Genomic DNA, 12,638 nt, shown 5'->3' with positions numbered 1-12,638 from the left:
CACCACTGAAAATGCACACCATCTCTTCAGTTATTCCTTTAAAGATTGAAATCAGAATTTATTCTGGAGATTTGGGAAGTTCTTACTTGCTGGTCTTCATTATAATGATAATACAGCATATTAAATAATCATAAATGCTTTTGTGGGCTCCATCAACAACCATCTCCCTTAACCTTCTCCTGTTACAAAAGAAAACTGAGGAAAGGGAACTTACAGAACTTTCCTGTAGTCATTTTGAACATTCACGGCTGTGCTTCTAGTTAAAGATGGCAGATTTAGCATATGCTTTCCATTTCATTTCATCCCCCAAGCCCACTAAAAAAGACAGTAAAGGGATAGATATGAAAGACATTAAGCCATAAAGACAAGAAGAATTAGGAGGAAAACAACAACAACATTTTGGAAGATGGAAAGCAGATGGCTGAGTGGTGAGCAGATTAGCAAACCCGTGAGGGTTGAAATTTAACTTGTCAGCGGGGAAACACAGAAACAACTGGATTTATACTGAAGAAAACTTCTGAAAGGCTCAGGAATTGCCAGCAAGAGGTACCTGTGAAACTTGAGAATGTGGTTGAAACAGGCACAGTAAGGGCTGATAGGCTGCTTGAATAGTAGGGTTGTGAAGACTTACTCTTTGGAGAGAATGTATTAGCAAGGGTTTGTCTGCACTAGGAAAGACAAGGTGCTCTATGTAAAACAAGAAGTTTTGTTGAATGGATACATTCCAAATGGTGAGAATCCCAACTCCCTAGTTCACTTTGGGTCCCAGAATACTGACAAGCAAACTTTGGTTCTTAGGCTCAAGACTTGTCGCTGCCCATGGCAACGACACGTCACTTGGTAGGCGGCATACTGGGAATGATCACAGACTCAAATCGCTGCAAGCAGAGGTCGTTTATTTCTTCTTTCTTCTCTGCTTCTCTCCTGTCTCCTCTCCCTTCTCCGTCTTTTCTCCCTTCTCCCCTTCCCCAGAAACCCCACACTATTTATATCTTTAAGCAGCCAATCACAGTAAAGGTCATCTGCAAAGCAGCAAACAAACCTGGAAGAAATCTAGCGATCCGCTCTATTCACAAGCACGGAAAAAACAAATCAACAAATGCAAAGAAACTTCCTGGTCAGCAAGTACTGACTCATTAAGCGAGCTGCCAGGTGCCATCTTATAATCTTACTTCCTCAGGAGGCTGAAAGCAATGGTCTCCAACAAAGACTGAATGATTCGTGTTGCTTCTGAAACTCATCCCAATGGTACATATCGAAACATACCTATACTGAGGCATCTTCTAATAAATGGTCCAGCTAGATCATCTTGGTAACATAACACCTAGTAATTTACAAGTATGGTTGTGAACAGTAAAGAGGTGTGATGTACTCTCTGAGAACAAGTGCAAAGTAAGGAAACTAGGTGTTTCCACTCATTAAAAGATGTTAGATTTTATCTTAAAGGTATAGGCGGACATTAAATTAGCTTACGCTGTGGAGTGATCTTCTCCAAGTTATGACATATGATTGCTCCATCTGTTTTCCTACTGTGTGACTCTCTGATAATATACCCCCAAAATAAGCAGTGCACATACTACTTACCTCATTATGGAGAAAATGAAGCACAGGGATTAAGTGGTGCCTTGTAAAGAGATGAGAGGGTTGGAGGGAGATGCAGAGCAAGACTTTGCATTTTTCCAGGTTTAGTTGCTTAGCACTTTCCTGAGCACATAAGAAGAATCCAATAAATATTTTCCTTTTTTTATTGTAATTAGTAAAAGGGTTACATGATATTTGCCAGATAGAAGGTGCATTAATTCACATACATTGATACCCTTTCACATGTCTTGGTACCCGTTTCCCTCCCCCCACACATCCCCCACCCGTCTTGGTTTTCCCCCCTTCCCTATCAAATTTCAAATATCCAAATACAAATAAATTCAATATATCAGATAACAAAGTGAGATACTATACCAATATGAGATAACCAAGGGACAGCAAAGGAGATGAGAGACAACATAGTACATTAAGGACAACAATCACTCATTATATGGCTTTTGTTTCAGTATCCTGGAGGTCCTTTCAATTAGCTTCACATTATATGTCCTTATGTATCAAGATTTTGCTCTATTGCAGATCTCTGCTAGTAGAGCCCAAAGTTTCTACTGATTATGACAAATGAGGGAAATCATTGAGCCTAAGTTCCTTTGAGTCTGGCTTACTTCACTTAATATGATTTTTTCTAAGTCTTTCCATTTCCTAACAAATGGGGCGATGTCATTCTTTCTGACAGCAGCATAGAATTCCATTGTGTACAAATACCACAACTTGTTGATCCACTCATCAACTGAGGGACATCTAGGTTGGTTCCATATCTTTGCTATGGTGAATAGTGCTGCAATGAGCATTGTTGTGCTAGTGGGTTTAGTATGTCCTTGTTTCTGGATGGTTGGGTAAATGCCAAGTAGTGGAATTGCTGGGTCATAGGGGAGTTCTATGTTTAGCCTTTTGAGGCACTGCCACACTGCTTTCCATAGTGGTTGAACGAGTTTGCACTCCCACCAACAGTGTAGTAGTGATCCCTCCTGGCCACATCCCCTCCAGCATCTGTTGTCATTCGTTTTCCTGATCCTGGCCATTCTAGCTGGAGTGAGGTGGAATCTTAGAGTTGTTTTGATTTGCATTTCTTTTATGACCAGAGATGTTGAGCATTTCTTCATGTGTCTATAGGCCATTTTTGTTTCTTCTTCAGAGAAGACTCTCTTTAAGTCTTTGGCCCATTTTTTAATGGGATGGTTGTTACTTTGGAGGTTAGTTTTGGAGTGATTCAATTTTTTGAGTTGTTGATATATTTTAGATATGAAGCCTTTGTCCGTTGTGAAAATGACAATCTTGCCAAGAGCTATCTACAAATTCAATGCAATACCCATCAACATACCAATGTCATTCTTTAAAGAAATAGAAGAGGTAATCCAAAATTTCATATGGAATAATAAAAGACCCCGTATAGCAAAAACACTTCTTAGCAGAAAGAACAGCGCTGGAGGAATTTCAATACCAAACTTTAGACTCTATTACAGAGCTATAATTCTCAAAACATCTTGGTACTGGCACAAGAACAGGCCTGAAGACCAATGGAATAGAAGTGAGGACCCAGATATTAAACCACAGACCTATGGCCACCTAATCTTTGACAAGGGAGCCAAAAAAATAGAATGGAAGAAAGACAGCCTCTTCAACAAGTTGTGCTGGCAGAACTGGTTAAGCACCTGCAGAAAACTAAAGCTGGATCCTTCTTTGTCACCTTGCACTAGAATTAACTCCAAATGGATCAAAGACCTGGAGGTAAAAGCTGACACACTGAAAACTTTACAGGAAGGAATAGGAGATACACTAGGCCTCCTTGGCACAGGTCAAAACTTCCTTAATAAGGACCAAGAATCACAACAAATCAGAGAAAGGCTGGATAAGTGGGACTGCATTAAACTGCAGAGCTTTTTTTGTATGGCAAAGGACATAGCTAGTAAACTAATCAGGAAGCCTACAGAGTGGGAGAAGATCTTTACCAACCAATAAATATTTTCTATATGCATATACTCCTTTGGGTCCTTTGCATAACAATAACAAAAATTATGCACCAACCAGCCACTAGGGGGAGTCATTCTTTCCTTCCCCCCAATAGAAGCATTAATCTTTTTTTCCCATGTATTTTTTACTGTAATTATTAGAAGGGTTACATTATATTCACCAGATAGAAGGTGCATTACTTCACATACATTGATACTCTTTCTCATGTCTTGGTCCCCATTTCCCTTTCCCCCACCCCTGCACCTCATCTTGCTTTCCCTCCTTCCCTATCCAATTTCAAATAACCAAATATGCATATATCCAATATATCAGATAACAAGGTGAAATACTGTAACAATATGAGATAACCAAGGGACAGCAAAAGAGATGAGAGATATAACATAGTACATTAAGGACAACAATCACTCATTATATGGCTTTTGTTTATATACCCTTTCATTTCATACTATATGGCCTTAGGTATCTAGGTGTTGTTCTATTGTAAATCTCTGCTAGGAGAGCCCAAGGTTTCTACTGATTATGACAAATGAGGGAAACCATTGATCCTGTGTTCCTTTGAGTCTGGCTTACCTCACTTAATATGATTTTTTCTAAGTCTTTCCATTTCCTTACAAATGGGGCAATGTCGTTCTTTCTGACAGCAGCATAGAATTCCATTGCGTATAGGTACCACATCTTGTTGATCCACTCATCAACTGAGGGGCATCTGGGTTAGTTCCATATCTTTGCTATGGTAAATAGTGCTTCAGTGAACATCATTGTGCTAGTGGATTTAGTCTGTCCTTGTTTCTGGACAACTGGGTAAATGCCAAGGAGTGGAATTGCCGGGTCATAGGGGAGTTCTATGTTTAGTCTTTTGAGGAACTGCCATTCTGAGAAGCATTAATCTTGACAAAGATAAGACACAAGGAAATAACAAAATACAACAACCACCACAACAAAAAAGCATGTTAACTGGACAAGATGCCTTCTCCAGTTTACACCAAACAAGATTTCATGAAAACAGAACTGGCAATATCATCACAGACCTTTTGTTATGTGTTCGAGAGGGCTGTATGTCCATGAGATTCAGCTATGGACAACCTCTTGAATCTGTTAAAAAAATAGGATAAATTTTTAAAATTGTGATTACAAATGGCCTCTCAAAAGTAAAGTGTAATTAGATGGAAAGGGCAATTTTTTTCTTGACCCAACTCAAACTGCACATGCCAAATTAGAAGAGTATTTTTCTTCACCCGATTCTACTGTTTTGAATTTCCTTAAACTTCCTTCAGAATAAAATTTTGGAAGAAGAGAAATTTGCCTGTGGCACAGAAATGGTTCCAGGAGTCTTCATGCATGTTTGTTTCCATTCTTCAATGTGTGTAAAATACATACAAATGTGTATAGAAATTAACAAACACACATTACATTCACACCTACCATAAAAATGCTTTACAAGATTTACAAATGGCAACCATGCTTGCCCAATTTAACCAAGACTACATTTTGTCAGCAACTAGTTACTTGGCAAAGTTTTATGTGGTTAGGGTCAGTCCATGCATCCTCTGGATACAGGTGTGTTCTGTCGATACATGTTCTCAGATCGTGCCTGAGTTGAAGGGCCAAGAAAAGTCTCCAGAAGTCCCACGGTGTAAACCAACTACCTGTAACAATCAGTTTTCACGGATTGTTCATTAATACTTCAAATTTGATAACAACCATCTTCTGTTTATTTTGGTAGTGCTGGGATTGAACCTAGGGCCTTTTGCATCCTAGAAAAATGATCTACCATTGAGTACTGAGCATTTATCTGCTTAGTTATTGGTAGTACTTTCTTTTTAAAAAAATAGACATAGAAAATCAGAGTAATGGATTGATTTTCAAATGCTTTTCTTCTGTATGTATGGAGTCACTAACAAATGCAAAGACTTTCCAAGTGCTGGTGGCTTACATCTGTAATCCTAGCTACTCAGGCTCTGAGTTCAAGCCCCAGGACCAGCAAAAAAAAAAAGGAAAGAAAGAATGAAAGAAAAAAGCAACACCCATAAAATTCTATCATCAAGTACATTTCCTTTTGTTCTTTATCTTTCCAAATCAATGTATAGGTAAAATGAAAAGGAACAGAATTGGGAGTTGAGTAGTAGCAAAAAAAAAAAAAGATTTTCTGCTGGGTACTTTTGTTATAACACACAAAGATTTCATACTTTCTTTTAATAAGAAATGCTAATTCCATAACACATGACCAAACAGCATTTTTGGCATAGCAATTAGACATTTACTTTCTATTTTCATTAAATCACTTAAATAGTAAATCATAACCACTCTCAAAAATATTAGTGTAAGTAGTTATCTTTGAGTAGAAATACGTTTGTCATGAGAATGACTAGTAACGAGATTTTTTTCAAGTCATTAACAAAAACAAAAAAAATAAATAGAATCAAAGCTTTTCTAAAACATAAGAAACAGACTACAAGCATTCTGAAAATGTAATGATTGATTTACTCAACACCTGCCACATCAATAAAGGTGTCTTCAAGGCAGAAGATATTTCCCCAGGAGCTTATGTAAGTTTCTAAGAAACCTTATGATATATTCTCTCCCTTTAAAAGTTTAACAGGATAAAAGTAGAAGGAGAAAACTTTCAAAATATGCAATATTAAGCTAACAAAGAGGTCATATAAGAGTTAGGAATCTCTTACTTAGGAATCTAAGATCTATGGATCATAATTCAAAGCCAGACAGGGCAGTAAAGTCCATGGGATACTTATCACCAAAAAGCTGTAAGTGGAGGTGTTGCACACATAGGAGAGCACCAGTCTTATGCAAAAATAAATAAATAAAACTAAGGAAATGTGCCCTGGCACTGAGTTCAAGCCTGTATGGGTATGAAAAGAAAAAGAATGCAAAAGAAAGAGACAGAGACAGACAGACAGAGAGAGAGACAGAGAGAGAGAGAGAGAGAGAGAGAGAGAGAGAGAGAGAGAGAGAGAGAGAGAGAGAGGAGGGAAATGGAGGAAGAAAGAAAGAGAGAAAGGAATAAAGGAAAGACAGAAAAACCTGATCTGTTTTGAGACCTGTTTGTACAACTACTTCATTTTTAAATATGAAAAAAAATAAAATGAAGTAGTATAAACACATAATTTGAATTTGCAAGACAAAGGGAATGTCCATGCCATTTATGAAAAAAAGGAGGTCAAAAAGCCAAGTATGTTTCAACAAAAGTCATTCATATGATTGGGTATGGAAAACTGGGTGGAGAGAGATGTCAGTGGTACACAGAAGAGGAAAAATACATGAAGCAGATTACCGACCTGGAATCCATAAGTAAAGAGGAATGTGAAGGAGAAGCTTCAGAATCACTTTTACAGAGGTGTAGAAGACAGGAGGTGAGGCGGGGTGCGGGGGAGAGAAGTAGAAGGGAGGACAAGGAAGACAAGGAAGGAGAACTAGATGCCCTTCTGTCTCATTCAAGGACCAGCCATATAGGCAGCCAGAAGAAAAACTGTTGTTTCAGGAGGAGAACTATGCTACTGGAGTAAAGGGGGAACTTTTTAAGAAGGGGTGTCCACAGAGCCCTAGACACTGGGACAGGAGAAGAGTGAGAGCACTGAGAAGGAAAGGAAAATCGGACTTTGTGGATAGGAATTGGATGAAGACCATTTCAGTGATGTTATCTCACCAGATGTCAGGTCAGGTGGCAAGAATCAAAGCAACAGCAGGAACTGGTAAAGGAGATCCAGCCCGTGCCTGGTGCCAGCCAGTATGTACCTCGAACTCAGCAATTCCAGGGAGGAAAGGAAGAGACAGTGATGTGCTGGACCGAGTCTGTTAAGAGGCAGTGTCACACACCAGGAAGCACCCTTCTTTCAAAAAAGGAGAAAGGAACTGTTGGGAAGAAAGAGTCTGAAATAACCCAAAATGGGACACTGGGGTTATTTTGATCATTACCTTAAGTGAAGCCATTGAGTTGGACAAATTTTCAAAGTCATCCTCAAAGTTCAAAGAAAGGAAGTGCATGGAAAAGGGCAGGGTGTCCTTGTAAGGTGGAAAGGAATCTCGTATGACCTGTGAGAGTCAAGTGGCAGTCTGGGAACCAGAGTGAAGCTTCAAAGCAAGGGAGCCTGGGGCTCAGTCCTACCATGGGAGTGAGCGGTGAGGAATCAAGTGAAAACAGTGCACGTTCCTCTTCTCTCTGAGCTCCAAGTCCCCAGCTTTCCATCCACGGTGACTCACAGCCATGGAGTCTGAACTCCATAGTTGGTAGTTTCAAATCATAGAGACCACGCCACCTGAGATGACGGGGAGGCTTTCCCAGGCCCACTTGGCAAGAAAAGGGACACCAAAGGACAAGACAAAGAAATATCACTGAAAAAACATGGGTGGCCCCTAGCCATCTTTCTACCACTCCGGTCCCTCCTGGGGTAAAATGTTTAAAAAATCGTGAACCTGCCTCACCAACTTTTTTTCTTGTGATGAGGGAAGCACAGGTCAAAGTCATAAATCCTGAAAAGTTCATTCTGAAGGGTAAAGCCCTCATAATTTGTATTTTGATAGTTTTAAAATATTTTCCACGTGGGTGCTTCCAGGAGTCAGTTAAATAGTCCCATTTTTAAGGGTCATTTGATTAACTTCTAAACATATCAGTGTTGTGTGTGTGTGTGTGTGTGTGTGTGTGTGTGTGTGTGTGTGTGTGTGTGTGTGGTGAGGGCAGGGGTTGCTGCTGAGTGACTCTGATACCTCTTGGTCAAGTTTGCCAAGAAAGTGCAAATGTGAGAAGGGAAACAAGGGAACCATTCTCCAGGAGCAGTTATAGGAATCTACAGTTTGAGAATTGCTCAGACTTCTGTCTGTCTGCCTGGTGAAGGGGAGATCAGAATGGAGTAAATTTGCAATCGAGGTGAGGGCTGTTACTACGCAACAATAACACTTTGTGTTCCATTCAAAAAGCTCCAAACCCTTTCACAAGACCTGCGTTCTGGCTTTCTTCAGGCTCCAAGATGGCACAGACTAAGTATGTAATAGAACTAGAGAGAAGCCAGCTCCATACCTTCTTCCTCCTTCTCCTTCTTGGCATCTTGGCTCTCCTTTCCTTTCTGCCGACCCAGTTTCACCTTCTATCACAAAGAAATCCATTTTTGCCTAGGAATATGCAAAACTATTAAGTACACCCTGAACTATTTGCTTATTGATATTTTCCACATTGAAGTTTGAAAATGATGTTCAAATGATCATCAATATATTTAATAATAAGCTTGGCACAAAAACTCAGCTTGCAGAGTTTGCCAAAATCTCAGCAAGCCCTCAAATTTGTCCCTCCAAGGGCCAATTCATTCTGTCCTGGACATTATCTTTGCTGAGCTGTGGAAAAGTTTGGATATACTTGGACAAGCAAAGGATGTGATGCTCAGAGGGTAAGAATGAGGGATCCTTGAGTGAAAACAGAACGGGAATATTTTAATATTGAGACTTTCAATAATAATGATATCAACTGTAACAAAAATATTTTAATATCTTTAAGAATTAGTATTCCTGAATCTTGGCCCTGACTTATTTCCATATAACAAATTAAAATGGTGCCAAAAGGTCCTAAATAACTCACCCTTGGTCACCCAGTCACTAACGAATTTCTTTACACAGGCCACCCCAGCTTCCATTCCTCTCCTCTCACTGGTTCCTGTCTCTTTTGTTTCATTTACTGTTTGTGTCTTAGGATGGGAAAGTGTGGTGGTCTGGAGGGATTACAGGGTATCCAAGCCTCTCCTAGAACAGCTGTTGTCAGTAGTCACAAAACCAGGGGTGGCCATTCTAGGGGAAAGGTACCTATAGGGGAGAAGTGAAGGGAGGGGAGGAAAGGACAGGAGAGGAGAAGGTGAAAAGTAATATAACTTCACATCTGATTTCATTGAACCCTCAAGTAATTCAGCACGATTACAGACAAATACATTTCATCTCAGTTTATAGGTAGTGGCAGAAGCTGAGGACCAGAACTAAGACAAATAGTCCAACATCACTGAAATAACTACAGTAGAGTCAGGATTGGGTCCCACCAACTCCTGCTCCAAGGTTCTTTCTTTTCTTTTTTTTTTTCTGTTCACATTGTAATATCTCCAGAATATGAAGGAAAGATGATATGACTAGAGAATAGAGCTATTTATGATTTAAAAACTGTCATAGTCTTAGTAATAGAGTGAAGGAAAAATAGCAAAAATCAGGTTCTTTCCCTTGCTTTCCCACTCCCAACAAGTTCACCAGACCCAGTCCTCGCTACTTGCAGGCTCAGCGCATCACTCAGATTTAACACCTGGCTTCATCTTTTAGGTCAGTTCCTCCAGGAAATTATATTTGTGGCCTATACTAATTTCAATAGTCCCTGCCTTGCTCTGTACCCACACTAATTTCAAAGATGGCATGACATTTAACTACAGGATGCAACATAGTCACTCACCACCTTCTTCCTGGGACTTCAGGGAGCAGACAGTGAGATGATTCAGAGCTGCAGGTTTTCACAGTTAGAACAGTATCTAAGTCATGGCATTCTGGCAAGACCACACAGGATCTTGTGAGAATTTACAAGCTCTTTAATCCTAGATCTCCAGTATTACAGACTGATGAAATACCCATGATGAGTGGTCTTACAGCTCCGTAGATTTTTTCCGGTATATGAGTGCTCAAGAGGCTTTTCCCTCTTACCTTTTCCTCCTATGAGCTCACAGGACAGTCCTGTTCATTTATGCCCATGCAGTAAAGTTTGGATTGGATAATCAATTGCTTTCAAAGTCAGCTGCTCATGTGGCTCAAGTGGTAGAGCACTTGTCTTGAGTACAAAAGCTCAGCACCCAGGCCCTGAGTTCAAATGCCAGAACTAGCATTAAAAAAAAAAAAACTAACAGCTCAGCTTCTTCTTTCAGGGACCACAGCTAAGCAGATGGTCCGAAAGAAGGCCAAGGGAGGGTTTCTGCCTATGTGTTTCCTTTGTGTGCAGGCCCAGGGCTGAAGTGAAGTGAGGACACGGGACAGTTGCCAACACTAGGTTCTAACCCCAGGAGATCTTTGATGTCCTTTCCTTGCTGTCTGGGGTCCCTGTTTTCAAGAATTTATCAGAATGACCCAGACTTAAGCAAACTTGCTCTATGTACCTTGGACAAATAGCCGCTGAGTCAATCCTGAGGCATCTTGGGTTGTTGGCCTAAAAAAAAAAACAAAAACCAAAACCTGTTTATAGTTGACTTCCTCTGGCAAGCTGCTGGCAGATGCAAAAAATAGCATCATCCATTTGGCACAGATTAGATCATTCTCAGTATTTGCATTAGGTAGATAGCCAATGGAAGAGCAGATAACAAATATCAAAAAGAAGAAAAAAACAATCCTAGCTACTCAGGAGGCTGAGATCTGAGGATCAAGCTTCAAAGCCAGCCCAGCACAAAAAGACCTGAGACTCTTACCTCCAGTTAACCTCTAGAAAATGGGAAGTGGGGCTTGGCTCAAGGATAGGGTGTTAGCCTTGAGCTGAAGAGCTCAGGGACAGTAGCCAGGCCAAGTTCAAGTCCCCATGACCGCCCCCCCCCCCAAAAAAAAGAAAAAAAATCCTATTTTCTTCCCTCTCCTTTTTGTCATTTTCTTTTCTCAAATCCCTGGCTTGTGAAAAGATGACTTGGGGACTCAAAATGACTTCTCCACATTCTAGGAAGTCTTATAAAAATAAAAAAGGCTGCAGGTGTGAAGAAGAAGGATGCAGAATCTGTGTTTGATTGCTAGGTTCAGACATTTCCTGCCATTACAGGTAATCTTCAATTCACTGATCTAACACCTCCACCACAAAAATTACTTTACTTCTGATCTGTGAACCTTCCCTTTTCCCTTCCTCTAGGCTTTTCTAGCATAATGAATGGATAGAGAGAGATGGTTGAGTCAGATAAGACAAAAATGATACAGTCTCCAGAGAAGACAGAAAGTAAAAGGTCTTGAAATTGAAGTCCTGAGAGGTAAGTTCCAGCCAGAACTTTGCCACTGGTGTCACACTGGGAGACTTTGGTAGGTTATCTCCTCTCTCACCCCCAGTCAGGGTCCCCACAAAACCAGGAGCTTGAACCAAGCAGATCTCCAGGTTGTTTTCCAACTCTTCTATACTGTAACTAGTGGTATTAGTGTCCTTGTCTGAAAACTTAGGTTTGGGGAAATGAGGTTCATTGTAACTTTCTTGTTGCCAGTGCCTGGGAAAGGTGGAATGACAAATGAGAACAGGTGACTGACAGTCACAGGCCCAGGGAGTTACTTTCTAGCATTTTGGCTTGTTTCCTTTTGTATTTCTTTTATATCTAGCAATTGCAAAGCAGCTGGGAAAATACACTAGTCCTGCATACAGGAGAGAAGAGTGGGCATAGAAGGAGAGAAGTGGAGGATCATAGAATGGAGGTCATGATACTTGGGTTGCAGTCAGGGCTTTCCCATTGATGCCCCTTTCCAAGTGTCATTTAAGGGTTCTTACTAACTCTAGTTATGTTCTCTAAACTGGACACCAGGTCTCCAACTTCATAGGGAAGAAGGCAGTGGTGATGCTGGTGGAGATTTTTTTTATTGGTATGTATGCAATAGACACATCTTTTGGATATTGCTTTTCTTTACATCATGGTCTTCACAGAAGGGTTGAATAAGGGCAACTAGCTAGAAACAAACAGACTTGGAATGGAGGCCCAATAATCTTTATGGCTCTGATTTTACAACCAACAGGTGAATGTCCCTGGAGTCATGAAGACCTCATTCTGCTATCCTTTGTTCTGCACTTGTGTAGGAAAGGAAGGAGTATTATAGTTGGGTGTTCAGCTTTATAGAAGGCTGGGAGACAAGGAGGCTTTCTTGGTAAGCTTGGCTCTGTGGCTTGGCAGTTACACAATAAAATGACTTTATCCCTAAACCAGATGTTCGAGTTGTTTTAATAATATCTTATGATCCCTCCTCTAAATAAAACAAAAACTGACACTATAGGAATGTTCTCCAGGATTAGAAGTTTGATCTCTTCTCTCTGTCTCTCTCAGTCTCTGTCTCTCTCAGTCTCTATTTCTCTCTCTCTCTCTCTCTCTCTCTCTCTC

At 40.3% G+C, this 12,638-nt stretch overlaps 1 long non-coding RNA gene across 1 annotated transcript in view; it reads right to left on the bottom strand.

Moving 5' to 3' along the window:
* Nucleotides 1-1,620: 1,620 nt before the first annotated feature.
* The window catches only part of LOC150067430 (uncharacterized), a 107,710-nt gene continuing 96,692 nt past the window's right edge, over nucleotides 1,621-12,638 (bottom strand). The window contains exons 2-3 of the long non-coding RNA XR_016539630.1: nucleotides 4,599-4,662; nucleotides 1,621-1,704 (exon numbers count right to left, since the gene is read on the bottom strand). This is a non-coding gene — a long non-coding RNA (uncharacterized LOC150067430). The remainder of the gene's footprint in view (nucleotides 1,705-4,598; nucleotides 4,663-12,638) is intronic.

The sequence above is a fragment of the Megascapheus bottae genome, chromosome 2 (assembly GCF_031878675.1).
Source record: "Megascapheus bottae isolate mThoBot1 chromosome 2, mThoBot2.hap1, whole genome shotgun sequence".
Lineage (NCBI taxonomy): Eukaryota > Metazoa > Chordata > Mammalia > Rodentia > Geomyidae > Megascapheus > Megascapheus bottae.
This window is presented reverse-complemented; position numbering and strand designations above follow the sequence as displayed.